Raw genomic sequence first — 14,994 nt, 5'->3', positions numbered from 1 at the left:
AGTTTTTGTGGATTCTTGGGTGAGGAATGGGCGGACACGAGAGATGTTTTTTAGGTGCAAGCGTCAGGATCTGGCGAGGGACCGAATGTGAGGGATGTAAGTTTGTTTTATTAGGGGTTAGCACTGGAGAAAAGGATAAAAGGTGGTGGTCAGACAGAGGGAAGGGGTAGATGGAGAAATCTGAAAGGGAGCATGATCTGGAGAAAACCAGATCAAGTGAGTGTCCCTCAGTGTGCGTCTATTGAGAGAGACCAGAGGAGGATGTCGGGGAGAGGAGTTTGGAGCTAGCAGAGTTGTTAGATATATCTAAAGGAATGTTAAAGTCACCCAGAATAAGGCAGGGGATATTAGGAAAGAGGAAGAAAGGGAGCCAGGCAGTCAAATAACTGTGAGGTAGGGCCTGGAGGGCGATATATGACAGCAATTTGAAGAGAGAGTGGAGAGAAAAGATGGATTGTGTGAACTTCAAAGGAACAGAATGAGAGGGAGGGAGGGCTTGGTATATGCTGGAAGGTGCAGTCAGGTGAGAGAAGGATGCCTACACCACCACCCTTTCTGCCATCAGGCCTAGGAGTGTGGCATCCTGTTATCTATGAAATCAAAGAGTATTTTGTGGGGGGAAAAAATCTGAGCTTTTGGCATACAAAGAGGAATTAATCCAGCCCCAAAATGCCTTACCAACGATTAATGCATATTAAAGTACATAGGACCTACTTGAATATTTTGGGGTTTTGTTTACGTGAAAGAAAAGGAATAAACACCTGCTGGAGACACTGCGGCTCCAGAGCTGTTCAATGGAACGCATCTCCAGCAAGGCAAAAAGCTCAGGGCGGGGAAACAGCGCAAACGAATTCTGATTAATCGCTCTATGCTTTTGCATAAAAAACAGGAAAATAATAGGCGACCCTCGGCTATCACAAACATCAAAAGACATATCGTGGCTAGAGTTTAACTTTAACCAATCTAGACCTTAGTTGGTTTTTCTCCACACTGTCCATCTCTCATTGTAGTGTAAAATAATTTAACCAACAAACTTTAAACAGAGTTTAAACACAGGTTTACTTTGAATCTACTTAAAATACATTCTGGGAACCTTTTATACCTTTCACTTTCCCCAAGTCCTACGTTTTGCAGTTCCATACACTAAAACATATGCCACGATGTTTCAAGATTACAGATTTAAGACATTAATATATGCGTCAAAAAACTTCAAGGGGCAGGGAAATGACTAGATAATGCTGCCTGTTCCACAGTGAGACAGATCTCAGCTTCCCTGAAGTAAACTAAATCACTAAAAAATTGCACTAATAAAACAATGTATCTCATTAGTTTATGAAACTGTTAGTATACGGTCAGCTGAGGAGAGTTCAAATATTCCAATATACTGATATGAATTTTGAAACAGCTGCCTCAGCGAAAAAGCTGCATGGGTAAATCAATGTCAGGTTTGAACAGTATCAATGTATCTATTACTTATACAGCTAAGCCTTTCTCCTAGCCGGTTTTGGTGGCTTCCACCCTGCATACACACATAAGCCGCAGAAATGAAGTCTTTCTGCGTGACACATTTTTTCTACTCTGCAATCTTGTGGTGTGGTGAAAATGTCATTAGGATGTAAGCCCCAAAAGGTAGACCGGCATGAACATACAGGCAACCTTGGGCAGGGCACCTAGATGGTAGGGGCACCTCTGCCAGGATGTCTGTTGGATTAGTAAGGCGGTATACACGAGGAGGCTCCAAAAGCAGAGTTAGCCACAATGGACTAAATGACCTGACTAAACTTTAATTGATCTTAATGGTGTAAAACCAAATAAACACACTGGACAAGTAAAGCAAAAACAAAACCTTATAGCAAGGGTATTTAACCCTCTCAATGCTGACCCAGTGAGTTTGTCAAGTTCTGTGAATAATAGACTTCAACCAACTTAGAATTATAAGAGGCAAATGAGCCCAATTTCCGAGTTGCTGAGATCCTTGCATACTGTTAAGGGATTTCTGCCAAAGCAATAATTGGGCATTCAGTACTGTTCTGGGATCTCCACCAACTTAAATTAGAAACATGTGTCTGTAATTTTACACTTTAGATACCTCTTTCTACAGTCCCTTTGGTCTAACTGCTGGTAAAGTGGTTTGGCTGCTCTCAAAGCAAACCCTTGTGGTTTCATTACGTGATATGGTCCTTACATGCATTTTGGCTCATACCCTTTATTATCTTTTAGTCAACCACTGAATTGTGCCACACAGATTTTTCTGACTACAACCAGATTTTATGACTTAAAGGGTATGTAATTTAATGTATGTATATATATATATATATATATATATATATATATATATAGAGAGAGAGAGAGAGAGAGAGAGAGAAAGAGAGAGAGAGATAAATATATATATATATATATAGATAGATAGATAGATAGATAGATAGATAGTTTAATAAGCTTCTCATAACTGTTATGTCAGTTTATCTTAATAAAAAGCAAGGTGCCCCTCCCCCGTAGGTGCTGGCATGTGCCCTGCTCTCCCTGTCATGACAGCAGTGCTATTGTGACATCATCAGAGCATAATAACCTCGCACTGGGCGTGGAGCTTCAGTACTAGAGGAGACAGCAAGCTACTTGTAGTGACTGAACCTCCAGTAGTGCAAAAGATTAGTAAAGAGACTGACTTTTATTTCTTCATTTTGACCCATTTCTCCTCCTGCTTTTGTGATCGCTGAGTGAGGCAAGTCAGGGCAGATATTGTTGCAAAAAAACAACTGACAAGATGGGGACAACACTAGGTCCCTGGGAATGGATGTGTACCTGCTGCAAAACCACATGTGGCCTATGCCGGAGTACCTGCCCCTGCGCCTGTTCCTGCAACTGTCCTTGCTCCTGCAAGTGCCCCTGCAAGCGCAAGTGCCCCTGCGACTGCCCCTGCGACTGCCCGCGGGACTGCGACTGCCCCCGCGACTGCCCCTGTGACTGCTCCCGCAATTGCTTGTCAAACCTGTGCCCTGAAGAAGTGAAGGTCGAGGAAGTGAGCGCCGAGGATTACATTGACGAGGACAAAAAGGAGGTGAGAGCCCAACTCCGAGAGGACAATGCGGTGAAATCTTCTCTGAGGAGCTGTGGCGCCTTCACCTTTGGGTTGATTCTCACCGCCATGTATGCGGCCATCGTCCTCTTTGTGAAGAACTATAACCTGAAGTACTGCATCGTGTCCTCAGTGGTCATCTGCATCCTCCTCACCCTCGGCATGGCCTTCTTCATGAAGATGCGGGTCACAGTGTTCCTTATGCTGCCCCAGCTCTTCTCAATTGAGGGGAAGACCATCGTGCTCCTGGTCGCCTTCTCGCTGGCCTTACAGGGACCTGCAGCCAACACCTTGGAGAATTTCCGGCGCTCATCTGAGTCCGTGTCCTGCGGCGTGGAACTGGCCATGAACCAGACCAAGGAGCTCCTGGAAAAAGTTAAAAGGCCGTTAGTGAGTGCGCTGGATATTCTGAAGAACATCGGCCAGAGGCTGAAAGGGGTGGCCGATCGGGCCAGAAAGTTCTTCAAGACGGTGACAGACGGAGTGAAGCACATTGGACGCGTGCTGCGGAATGTGTGGCGTTTTATCGCCAATATCGGGGAGGTCTGTAACGAGGAACTGGAAGTTCCCTATCTAAAGTGCAGGAAAATATTTGACACGGCGCGGAATCAGTGCTTCCAGGTGATGTCATTCTTGTCATTCCTGTGCTACATTGTGGACGCCTTCAAACCGCTGTGTGGACTGGCTAAAACCGTTACAATCCTATGCCTCCTGCCAAAGTATCTCCAGAAATATGTCCGAAAGCATGTGAAAAACCCCATCATCAACATGCTCCGCAACATCAAGGACAAGTTTGAGTTTAACGTGACGGTTATTCACGACTTCGACATAAACCTGAACTCCAGCAAGAGCATCAAGCAGGTGGCAGTCGGCATAATGAGCGAAGTGCAGAGCACACTGAACCCCTATCTGGATGTGCTCAGCATGTTCAGCTATTCAATGACATTTGTTTGCCTCTTCATCTACATCATGGCCGCTCGGTACCAGTGCAAGTACCTCTATGAAGATAACCACGACAATATCTACATAACACGGTCCTTCATAGAGCTGGACGTGATGAGAGCCAAGCAAGGGCGCAGAACCCTCCTGCCCCTTTCCGCCAGAGAGGCCTACAACTTCATCCTGCCAGGTTCGCTTTACCTGACCAAACGTGAGAGGAAGGGATATTCTTTTGACATCATCAACGTCTTCCGAAATGTTCTGGTGGTCGCATTCATGATGGTGATGGACTTCATCATCTACTGGGTGCTGGACATGGTGTATTACCTGCTGCAAGCGGACGTGGTTGCCAGAGCTCCGGTGACGTTCTCTGTGCTGATCAACGGCTCCGGTTATGCCAGCGAAATCTTCTCCAATGTGGTGTCTGCGTTTGACATCCTTCAGAGAGGGAACTTGACAGTTTTGTCAAAGAAATGCCTAGTGGCTCCGTCCGCCCCAGACTTTAAAGGATACATACTCATAGGCTCAATGTATGGCCTGTGCTTCCTCATTGCGATATTTGGCGTCTACATACGGAGGCTGCAGCGCGTAATCTGTGCCTATTATTACCCATCCCGGGAGCAGGAGCGCATCTGTTTTCTTTACAACAACTTGATAACCAAACGCACAAACATTGAGGACTCCTTGATCAGGAGCGTGAGGATGAATGCAGAGGACGGGGGGCACTCTAGCTTCCTGCAGGTCCTAGCGGCAAAACTCCCCGGGTGCCGCTGGTTTGCCCAGCTGTTGGGCACCAATGAGCAGTACTGCATGGCATGTGCCAAGATAATCACTGGCAGCGAGGGGCAGGACTGCCTGGCCTGCATCACCCCAGGCTGTAAAGGGATGTACTGCAGGGGCTGCTTTGAGATCCTTGATAACATCTGCACAATTTGTATGGCTCTACTGGCATACTCTGAGGCTATCGAAGAGGAGGTCGACTCCAGTGACGAAGAACAGGTCCACCTCTGGATCGATGCCATGAAAACCATGAAGGCTGAAGAGAAAGGAAAGAGGAAGAAGCTGAAAGAGTTTGTGAAGGATCGCCTCAAACAGGTTCTCCGTAGCCAGGGTAGCAGAGCAGCGTTAGGCGAGAAGCTCCTGGAGAAGTATAAGGAGGAGGTCCGTGGCAGGGAGGAAGATGAGAGCTCAGGAATCAGTGAGGTTGAATCCAGTGAGGACTCTGAAGATACAGATTTTGAATATCAGAACTCAACAGAGGTCACCGACTCTTCAGATTCTGAGGACCACACGGCCCCCCATTCACAAAGTGGACAGAAGCACGAAGGAAGAGGGATCTGGTCACCCCCGCGCGGCAGAAGCCACCCAATAGGAGAGGGCGGCGGGCGGTGAAGAATGGAGGTGGAAACTAGAATGGAATTCAGAACTATACCCACCCCTTCTTCTACCTAAATTTCCTTTGTAATCCCTTCACCACCAAGTGAATCGGCTTGCATCCTGTTCCTGCTGCATGCAAGTCTGAGTGAACTTCAAGGCTTTTTTATATGGGCACATGGGAAAGAAGACACCGACACATCAAAGAAGCTGGACACTTTCTCTGGAGCTCTCAGTGAAGAAAACGCACAGCGTAGAGGGTTAAGATCAGAATTATGACCTTCAACGAATCCAGAAACTTTTAAGTGATCCAGATTTTGAACGTGGCAACCACCAAAAGTGTCGGCGTCCTTTTAGACAGTTTAGACCACTGTTTTTTGCGCCTTTCACTCTTAAATAAATTTTGACTTTGGCTTTGGGAAAACAAATAGCAGGTTTCTTTTAAGACATTTTAAATGTTCTTTTTTTTTTTTTTTTTTTAAGAAAACTAACAAAAAAGGATTAATATTTCAGGTCTACTGTACGTATTCCTTTCAATATTTAATGTCCCCAGATGTCAGTCATTACTGCAAACTGAATGCCCAATCCATTCTTACGACAAGAAGCTAGCACTTTAGGTCAGTATTGCTGACAGTAGATCGTCTATACCTACTGAATATAGAACTAGACTGATGCATCATTTTCAAAGCCATTCGCATCTGGGAGGTATTTAGTTTTGCTGGCTTTAATCGCCAAATTCACAGGTTTCAGCATCTCTTTAAATTTTAATGCTACCGAAAAATATATAATGGGAAAACTAAAACGAAAATTACCCGAATGGTCAATTCCCGCATTCAGATTCAATGGTCATGTTGTAGTATAAGCTGCATAGCATAGTCCCAGATGTTTATGAGTACTAATGTGTACTGCTTCTATTTTAATTGTAGTAGATATGAACATAGGGATAAAAAAAAAAAGATGGGGTGCAAGTCACATTTTACCACTATAGCTCATTCCCCATTATTATTATTATTATTATTATCTTTTATTTATATAGCGCCAACAGTTTACGCAGCGCTTAATACAGTACATGAATTCAAGGGAAATGACAAGACAAGAATTGACAGAGAGAGCCCTGCTCGTAAGCTTACAATCTTGAGGGAATGGGGTGACAAACATAAGGCACAGAGAAAGGGTGAGAGGTAGTGTGGTGGTTGTATCAATGACAAGGAAGTTCTAGCAGCTAAGATGGTATGCTTCTCTGAAGAAGTGGGTTTTGAGATGTTTCTTGAATGTCGGGAGGGAGGGTGAATGCTGAAGGTTCCTTGGGAGTAGATTCCAGAGATATATGGCAGCTCGAGTGAAATCTTGTAGACGGGAAAAGGAAGAGGTGATAAGTAAGGAGGAGAGCCTTAGCCCATAGGAAGAACGTAGGGATCGAGTAGGAGAGTATTTGCTAATGAGGTCAGAAATGTATGGAGGGACCGTATTATGGATGGCCTTATATGTCAGTACCAGGATTTTAAATTTAATTCTAAAGGCAATTGGGAGCCAGTGGAGGGTTTCACAGAGTGGGGAAGCAGAAGAGGAGCGTCGTGCAAGGAAGATAAGCCTAGCAGCGACAGTTGAATGCCAACCAGAAGAGTGTTGCAGTAGCCAAGACGGGAAATGATAAGTGAATGAACCAGAGTTTTTGTGGATTCTTGGGTGAGGAATGGGCGGACACGAGAGATGTTTTTTAGGTGCAAGCGTCAGGATCTGGCGAGGGACCGAATGTGAGGGATGTAAGTTTGTTTTATTAGGGGTTAGCACTGGAGAAAAGGATAAAAGGTGGTGGTCAGACAGAGGGAAGGGGTAGATGGAGAAATCTGAAAGGGAGCATGATCTGGAGAAAACCAGATCAAGTGAGTGTCCCTCAGTGTGCGTCTATTGAGAGAGACCAGAGGAGGATGTCGGGGAGAGGAGTTTGGAGCTAGCAGAGTTGTTAGATATATCTAAAGGAATGTTAAAGTCACCCAGAATAAGGCAGGGGATATTAGGAAAGAGGAAGAAAGGGAGCCAGGCAGTCAAATAACTGTGAGGTAGGGCCTGGAGGGCGATATATGACAGCAATTTGAAGAGAGAGTGGAGAGAAAAGATGGATTGTGTGAACTTCAAAGGAACAGAATGAGAGGGAGGGAGGGCTTGGTATATGCTGGAAGGTGCAGTCAGGTGAGAGAAGGATGCCTACACCACCACCCTTTCTGCCATCAGGCCTAGGAGTGTGGCATCCTGTTATCTATGAAATCAAAGAGTATTTTGTGGGGGGAAAAAATCTGAGCTTTTGGCATACAAAGAGGAATTAATCCAGCCCCAAAATGCCTTACCAACGATTAATGCATATTAAAGTACATAGGACCTACTTGAATATTTTGGGGTTTTGTTTACGTGAAAGAAAAGGAATAAACACCTGCTGGAGACACTGCGGCTCCAGAGCTGTTCAATGGAACGCATCTCCAGCAAGGCAAAAAGCTCAGGGCGGGGAAACAGCGCAAACGAATTCTGATTAATCGCTCTATGCTTTTGCATAAAAAACAGGAAAATAATAGGCGACCCTCGGCTATCACAAACATCAAAAGACATATCGTGGCTAGAGTTTAACTTTAACCAATCTAGACCTTAGTTGGTTTTTCTCCACACTGTCCATCTCTCATTGTAGTGTAAAATAATTTAACCAACAAACTTTAAACAGAGTTTAAACACAGGTTTACTTTGAATCTACTTAAAATACATTCTGGGAACCTTTTATACCTTTCACTTTCCCCAAGTCCTACGTTTTGCAGTTCCATACACTAAAACATATGCCACGATGTTTCAAGATTACAGATTTAAGACATTAATATATGCGTCAAAAAACTTCAAGGGGCAGGGAAATGACTAGATAATGCTGCCTGTTCCACAGTGAGACAGATCTCAGCTTCCCTGAAGTAAACTAAATCACTAAAAAATTGCACTAATAAAACAATGTATCTCATTAGTTTATGAAACTGTTAGTATACGGTCAGCTGAGGAGAGTTCAAATATTCCAATATACTGATATGAATTTTGAAACAGCTGCCTCAGCGAAAAAGCTGCATGGGTAAATCAATGTCAGGTTTGAACAGTATCAATGTATCTATTACTTATACAGCTAAGCCTTTCTCCTAGCCGGTTTTGGTGGCTTCCACCCTGCATACACACATAAGCCGCAGAAATGAAGTCTTTCTGCGTGACACATTTTTTCTACTCTGCAATCTTGTGGTGTGGTGAAAATGTCATTAGGATGTAAGCCCCAAAAGGTAGACCGGCATGAACATACAGGCAACCTTGGGCAGGGCACCTAGATGGTAGGGGCACCTCTGCCAGGATGTCTGTTGGATTAGTAAGGCGGTATACACGAGGAGGCTCCAAAAGCAGAGTTAGCCACAATGGACTAAATGACCTGACTAAACTTTAATTGATCTTAATGGTGTAAAACCAAATAAACACACTGGACAAGTAAAGCAAAAACAAAACCTTATAGCAAGGGTATTTAACCCTCTCAATGCTGACCCAGTGAGTTTGTCAAGTTCTGTGAATAATAGACTTCAACCAACTTAGAATTATAAGAGGCAAATGAGCCCAATTTCCGAGTTGCTGAGATCCTTGCATACTGTTAAGGGATTTCTGCCAAAGCAATAATTGGGCATTCAGTACTGTTCTGGGATCTCCACCAACTTAAATTAGAAACATGTGTCTGTAATTTTACACTTTAGATACCTCTTTCTACAGTCCCTTTGGTCTAACTGCTGGTAAAGTGGTTTGGCTGCTCTCAAAGCAAACCCTTGTGGTTTCATTACGTGATATGGTCCTTACATGCATTTTGGCTCATACCCTTTATTATCTTTTAGTCAACCACTGAATTGTGCCACACAGATTTTTCTGACTACAACCAGATTTTATGACTTAAAGGGTATGTAATTTAATGTATGTATATATATATATATATAGAGAGAGAGAGAGAGAGAGAGAGAGAGAGAGAGAGAAAGAGAGAGAGAGATAAATATATATATATATATATAGATAGATAGATAGATAGATAGATAGATAGTTTAATAAGCTTCTCATAACTGTTATGTCAGTTTATCTTAATAAAAAGCAAGGTGCCCCTCCCCCGTAGGTGCTGGCATGTGCCCTGCTCTCCCTGTCATGACAGCAGTGCTATTGTGACATCATCAGAGCATAATAACCTCGCACTGGGCGTGGAGCTTCAGTACTAGAGGAGACAGCAAGCTACTTGTAGTGACTGAACCTCCAGTAGTGCAAAAGATTAGTAAAGAGACTGACTTTTATTTCTTCATTTTGACCCATTTCTCCTCCTGCTTTTGTGATCGCTGAGTGAGGCAAGTCAGGGCAGATATTGTTGCAAAAAAACAACTGACAAGATGGGGACAACACTAGGTCCCTGGGAATGGATGTGTACCTGCTGCAAAACCACATGTGGCCTATGCCGGAGTACCTGCCCCTGCGCCTGTTCCTGCAACTGTCCTTGCTCCTGCAAGTGCCCCTGCAAGCGCAAGTGCCCCTGCGACTGCCCCTGCGACTGCCCGCGGGACTGCGACTGCCCCCGCGACTGCCCCTGTGACTGCTCCCGCAATTGCTTGTCAAACCTGTGCCCTGAAGAAGTGAAGGTCGAGGAAGTGAGCGCCGAGGATTACATTGACGAGGACAAAAAGGAGGTGAGAGCCCAACTCCGAGAGGACAATGCGGTGAAATCTTCTCTGAGGAGCTGTGGCGCCTTCACCTTTGGGTTGATTCTCACCGCCATGTATGCGGCCATCGTCCTCTTTGTGAAGAACTATAACCTGAAGTACTGCATCGTGTCCTCAGTGGTCATCTGCATCCTCCTCACCCTCGGCATGGCCTTCTTCATGAAGATGCGGGTCACAGTGTTCCTTATGCTGCCCCAGCTCTTCTCAATTGAGGGGAAGACCATCGTGCTCCTGGTCGCCTTCTCGCTGGCCTTACAGGGACCTGCAGCCAACACCTTGGAGAATTTCCGGCGCTCATCTGAGTCCGTGTCCTGCGGCGTGGAACTGGCCATGAACCAGACCAAGGAGCTCCTGGAAAAAGTTAAAAGGCCGTTAGTGAGTGCGCTGGATATTCTGAAGAACATCGGCCAGAGGCTGAAAGGGGTGGCCGATCGGGCCAGAAAGTTCTTCAAGACGGTGACAGACGGAGTGAAGCACATTGGACGCGTGCTGCGGAATGTGTGGCGTTTTATCGCCAATATCGGGGAGGTCTGTAACGAGGAACTGGAAGTTCCCTATCTAAAGTGCAGGAAAATATTTGACACGGCGCGGAATCAGTGCTTCCAGGTGATGTCATTCTTGTCATTCCTGTGCTACATTGTGGACGCCTTCAAACCGCTGTGTGGACTGGCTAAAACCGTTACAATCCTATGCCTCCTGCCAAAGTATCTCCAGAAATATGTCCGAAAGCATGTGAAAAACCCCATCATCAACATGCTCCGCAACATCAAGGACAAGTTTGAGTTTAACGTGACGGTTATTCACGACTTCGACATAAACCTGAACTCCAGCAAGAGCATCAAGCAGGTGGCAGTCGGCATAATGAGCGAAGTGCAGAGCACACTGAACCCCTATCTGGATGTGCTCAGCATGTTCAGCTATTCAATGACATTTGTTTGCCTCTTCATCTACATCATGGCCGCTCGGTACCAGCGCAAGTACCTCTATGAAGATAACCACGACAATATCTACATAACACGGTCCTTCATAGAGCTGGACGTGATGAGAGCCAAGCAAGGGCGCAGAACCCTCCTGCCCCTTTCCGCCAGAGAGGCCTACAACTTCATCCTGCCAGGTTCGCTTTACCTGACCAAACGTGAGAGGAAGGGATATTCTTTTGACATCATCAACGTCTTCCGAAATGTTCTGGTGGTCGCATTCATGATGGTGATGGACTTCATCATCTACTGGGTGCTGGACATGGTGTATTACCTGCTGCAAGCGGACGTGGTTGCCAGAGCTCCGGTGACGTTCTCTGTGCTGATCAACGGCTCCGGTTATGCCAGCGAAATCTTCTCCAATGTGGTGTCTGCGTTTGACATCCTTCAGAGAGGGAACTTGACAGTTTTGTCAAAGAAATGCCTAGTGGCTCCGTCCGCCCCAGACTTTAAAGGATACATACTCATAGGCTCAATGTATGGCCTGTGCTTCCTCATTGCGATATTTGGCGTCTACATACGGAGGCTGCAGCGCGTAATCTGTGCCTATTATTACCCATCCCGGGAGCAGGAGCGCATCTGTTTTCTTTACAACAACTTGATAACCAAACGCACAAACATTGAGGACTCCTTGATCAGGAGCGTGAGGATGAATGCAGAGGACGGGGGGCACTCTAGCTTCCTGCAGGTCCTAGCGGCAAAACTCCCCGGGTGCCGCTGGTTTGCCCAGCTGTTGGGCACCAATGAGCAGTACTGCATGGCATGTGCCAAGATAATCACTGGCAGCGAGGGGCAGGACTGCCTGGCCTGCATCACCCCAGGCTGTAAAGGGATGTACTGCAGGGGCTGCTTTGAGATCCTTGATAACATCTGCACAATTTGTATGGCTCCACTGGCATACTCTGAGGCTATCGAAGAGGAGGTCGACTCCAGTGACGAAGAACAGGTCCACCTCTGGATCGATGCCATGAAAACCATGAAGGCTGAAGAGAAAGGAAAGAGGAAGAAGCTGAAAGAGTTTGTGAAGGATCGCCTCAAACAGGTTCTCCGTAGCCAGGGTAGCAGAGCAGCGTTAGGCGAGAAGCTCCTGGAGAAGTATAAGGAGGAGGTCCGTGGCAGGGAGGAAGATGAGAGCTCAGGAATCAGTGAGGTTGAATCCAGTGAGGACTCTGAAGATACAGATTTTGAATATCAGAACTCAACAGAGGTCACCGACTCTTCAGATTCTGAGGACCACACGGCCCCCCATTCACAAAGTGGACAGAAGCACGAAGGAAGAGGGATCTGGTCACCCCCGCGCGGCAGAAGCCACCCAATAGGAGAGGGCGGCGGGCGGTGAAGAATGGAGGTGGAAACTAGAATGGAATTCAGAACTATACCCACCCCTTCTTCTACCTAAATTTCCTTTGTAATCCCTTCACCACCAAGTGAATCGGCTTGCATCCTGTTCCTGCTGCATGCAAGTCTGAGTGAACTTCAAGGCTTTTTTATATGGGCACATGGGAAAGAAGACACCGACACATCAAAGAAGCTGGACACTTTCTCTGGAGCTCTCAGTGAAGAAAACGCACAGCGTAGAGGGTTAAGATCAGAATTATGACCTTCAACGAATCCAGAAACTTTTAAGTGATCCAGATTTTGAACGTGGCAACCACCAAAAGTGTCGGCGTCCTTTTAGACAGTTTAGACCACTGTTTTTTGCGCCTTTCACTCTTAAATAAATTTTGACTTTGGCTTTGGGAAAACAAATAGCAGGTTTCTTTTAAGACATTTTAAATGTTCTTTTTTTTTTTTTTTTAAGAAAACTAACAAAAAAGGATTAATATTTCAGGTCTACTGTACGTATTCCTTTCAATATTTAATGTCCCCAGATGTCAGTCATTACTGCAAACTGAATGCCCAATCCATTCTTACGACAAGAAGCTAGCACTTTAGGTCAGTATTGCTGACAGTAGATCGTCTATACCTACTGAATATAGAACTAGACTGATGCATCATTTTCAAAGCCATTCGCATCTGGGAGGTATTTAGTTTTGCTGGCTTTAATCGCCAAATTCACAGGTTTCAGCATCTCTTTAAATTTTAATGCTACCGAAAAATATATAATGGGAAAACTAAAACGAAAATTACCCGAATGGTCAATTCCCGCATTCAGATTCAATGGTCATGTTGTAGTATAAGCTGCATAGCATAGTCCCAGATGTTTATGAGTACTAATGTGTACTGCTTCTATTTAAATTGTAGTAGATATGAACATAGGGATAAAAAAAAAAAGATGGGGTGCAAGTCACATTTTACCACTATAGCTCATTCCCCATTATTATTATTATTATTATTATTATCTTTTATTTATATAGCGCCAACAGTTTACGCAGCGCTTAATACAGTACATGAATTCAAGGGAAATGACAAGACAAGAATTGACAGAGAGAGCCCTGCTCGCAAGCTTACAATCTTGAGGGAATGGGGTGACAAACATAAGGCACAGAGAAAGGGTGAGAGGTAGTGTGGTGGTTGTATCAATGACAAGGAAGTTCTAGCAGCTAAGATGGTATGCTTCTCTGAAGAAGTGGGTTTTGAGATGTTTCTTGAATGTCGGGAGGGAGGGTGAATGCTGAAGGTTCCTTGGGAGTAGATTCCAGAGATATATGGCAGCTCGAGTGAAATCTTGTAGACGGGAAAAGGAAGAGGTGATAAGTAAGGAGGAGAGCCTTAGCCCATGGGAAGAACGTAGGGATCGAGTAGGAGAGTATTTGCTAATGAGGTCAGAAATGTATGGAGGGACCGTATTATGGATGGCCTTATATGTCAGTACCAGGATTTTAAATTTAATTCTAAAGGCAATTGGGAGCCAGTGGAGGGTTTCACAGAGTGGGGAAGCAGAAGAGGAGCGTCGTGTAAGGAAGATAAGCCTAGCAGCGACAGTTGAATGCCAACCAGAAGAGTGTTGCAGTAGCCAAGACGGGAAATGATAAGTGAATGAACCAGAGTTTTTGTGGATTCTTGGGTGAGGAGTGGGCGGACACGAGAGATGTTTTTTAGGTGCAAGCGTCAGGATCTGGCGAGGGACCGAATGTGAGGGATGTAAGTTTGTTTTATTAGGGGTTAGCACTGGAGAAAAGGATAAAAGGTGGTGGTCAGACAGAGGGAAGGGGTAGATGGAGAAATCTGAAAGGGAGCATGATCTGGAGAAAACCAGATCAAGTGAGTGTCCCTCAGTGTGCGTCTATTGAGAGAGACCAGAGGAGGATGTCGGGGAGAGGAGTTTGGAGCTAGCAGAGTTGTTAGATATATCTAAAGGAATGTTAAAGTCACCCAGAATAAGGCAGGGGATATTAGGAAAGAGGAAGAAAGGGAGCCAGGCAGTCAAATAACTGTGAGGTAGGGCCTGGAGGGCGATATATGACAGCAATTTGAAGAGAGAGTGGAGAGAAAAGATGGATTGTGTGAACTTCAAAGGAACAGAATGAGAGGGAGGGAGGGCTTGGTATATGCTGGAAGGTGCAGTCAGGTGAGAGAAGGATGCCTACACCACCACCCTTTCTGCCATCAGGCCTAGGAGTGTGGCATCCTGTTATCTATGAAATCAAAGAGTATTTTGTGGGGGGAAAAAATCTGAGCTTTTGGCATACAAAGAGGAATTAATCCAGCCCCAAAATGCCTTACCAACGATTAATGCATATTAAAGTACATAGGACCTACTTGAATATTTTGGGGTTTTGTTTACGTGAAAGAAAAGGAATAAACACCTGCTGGAGACACTGCGGCTCCAGAGCTGTTCAATGGAACGCATCTCCAGCAAGGCAAAAAGCTCAGGGCGGGGAAACAGCGCAAACGAATTCTGATTAATCGCTCTATGCTTTTGCATAAAAAACAGGAA

General features: G+C 45.2%; 2 pseudogenes; both read left to right on the top strand.

Moving 5' to 3' along the window:
* The first annotated feature begins 2,764 nt into the window (after nt 1-2,764).
* Nucleotides 2,765-5,407, top strand: LOC149302436 (DC-STAMP domain-containing protein 2 pseudogene; annotated as a pseudogene).
* A 4,403-nt stretch (nt 5,408-9,810) lies between these two features.
* On the top strand, nt 9,811-12,453 carry LOC149302435 (DC-STAMP domain-containing protein 2 pseudogene; annotated as a pseudogene).
* The last annotated feature ends 2,541 nt before the right edge of the window (nt 12,454-14,994 follow it).

This window comes from Sceloporus occidentalis, unplaced genomic scaffold (genome assembly GCF_023333645.1).
Source record: "Sceloporus occidentalis isolate IW3139 unplaced genomic scaffold, rSceOcc1.0.p SCAF_19, whole genome shotgun sequence".
In the NCBI taxonomy this organism is placed as follows: Eukaryota; Metazoa; Chordata; class Lepidosauria; order Squamata; family Phrynosomatidae; genus Sceloporus; species Sceloporus occidentalis.
The sequence above is the reverse complement of the archived record's forward strand: the minus strand, read 5'-3'. Positions and strand labels throughout refer to the sequence as shown.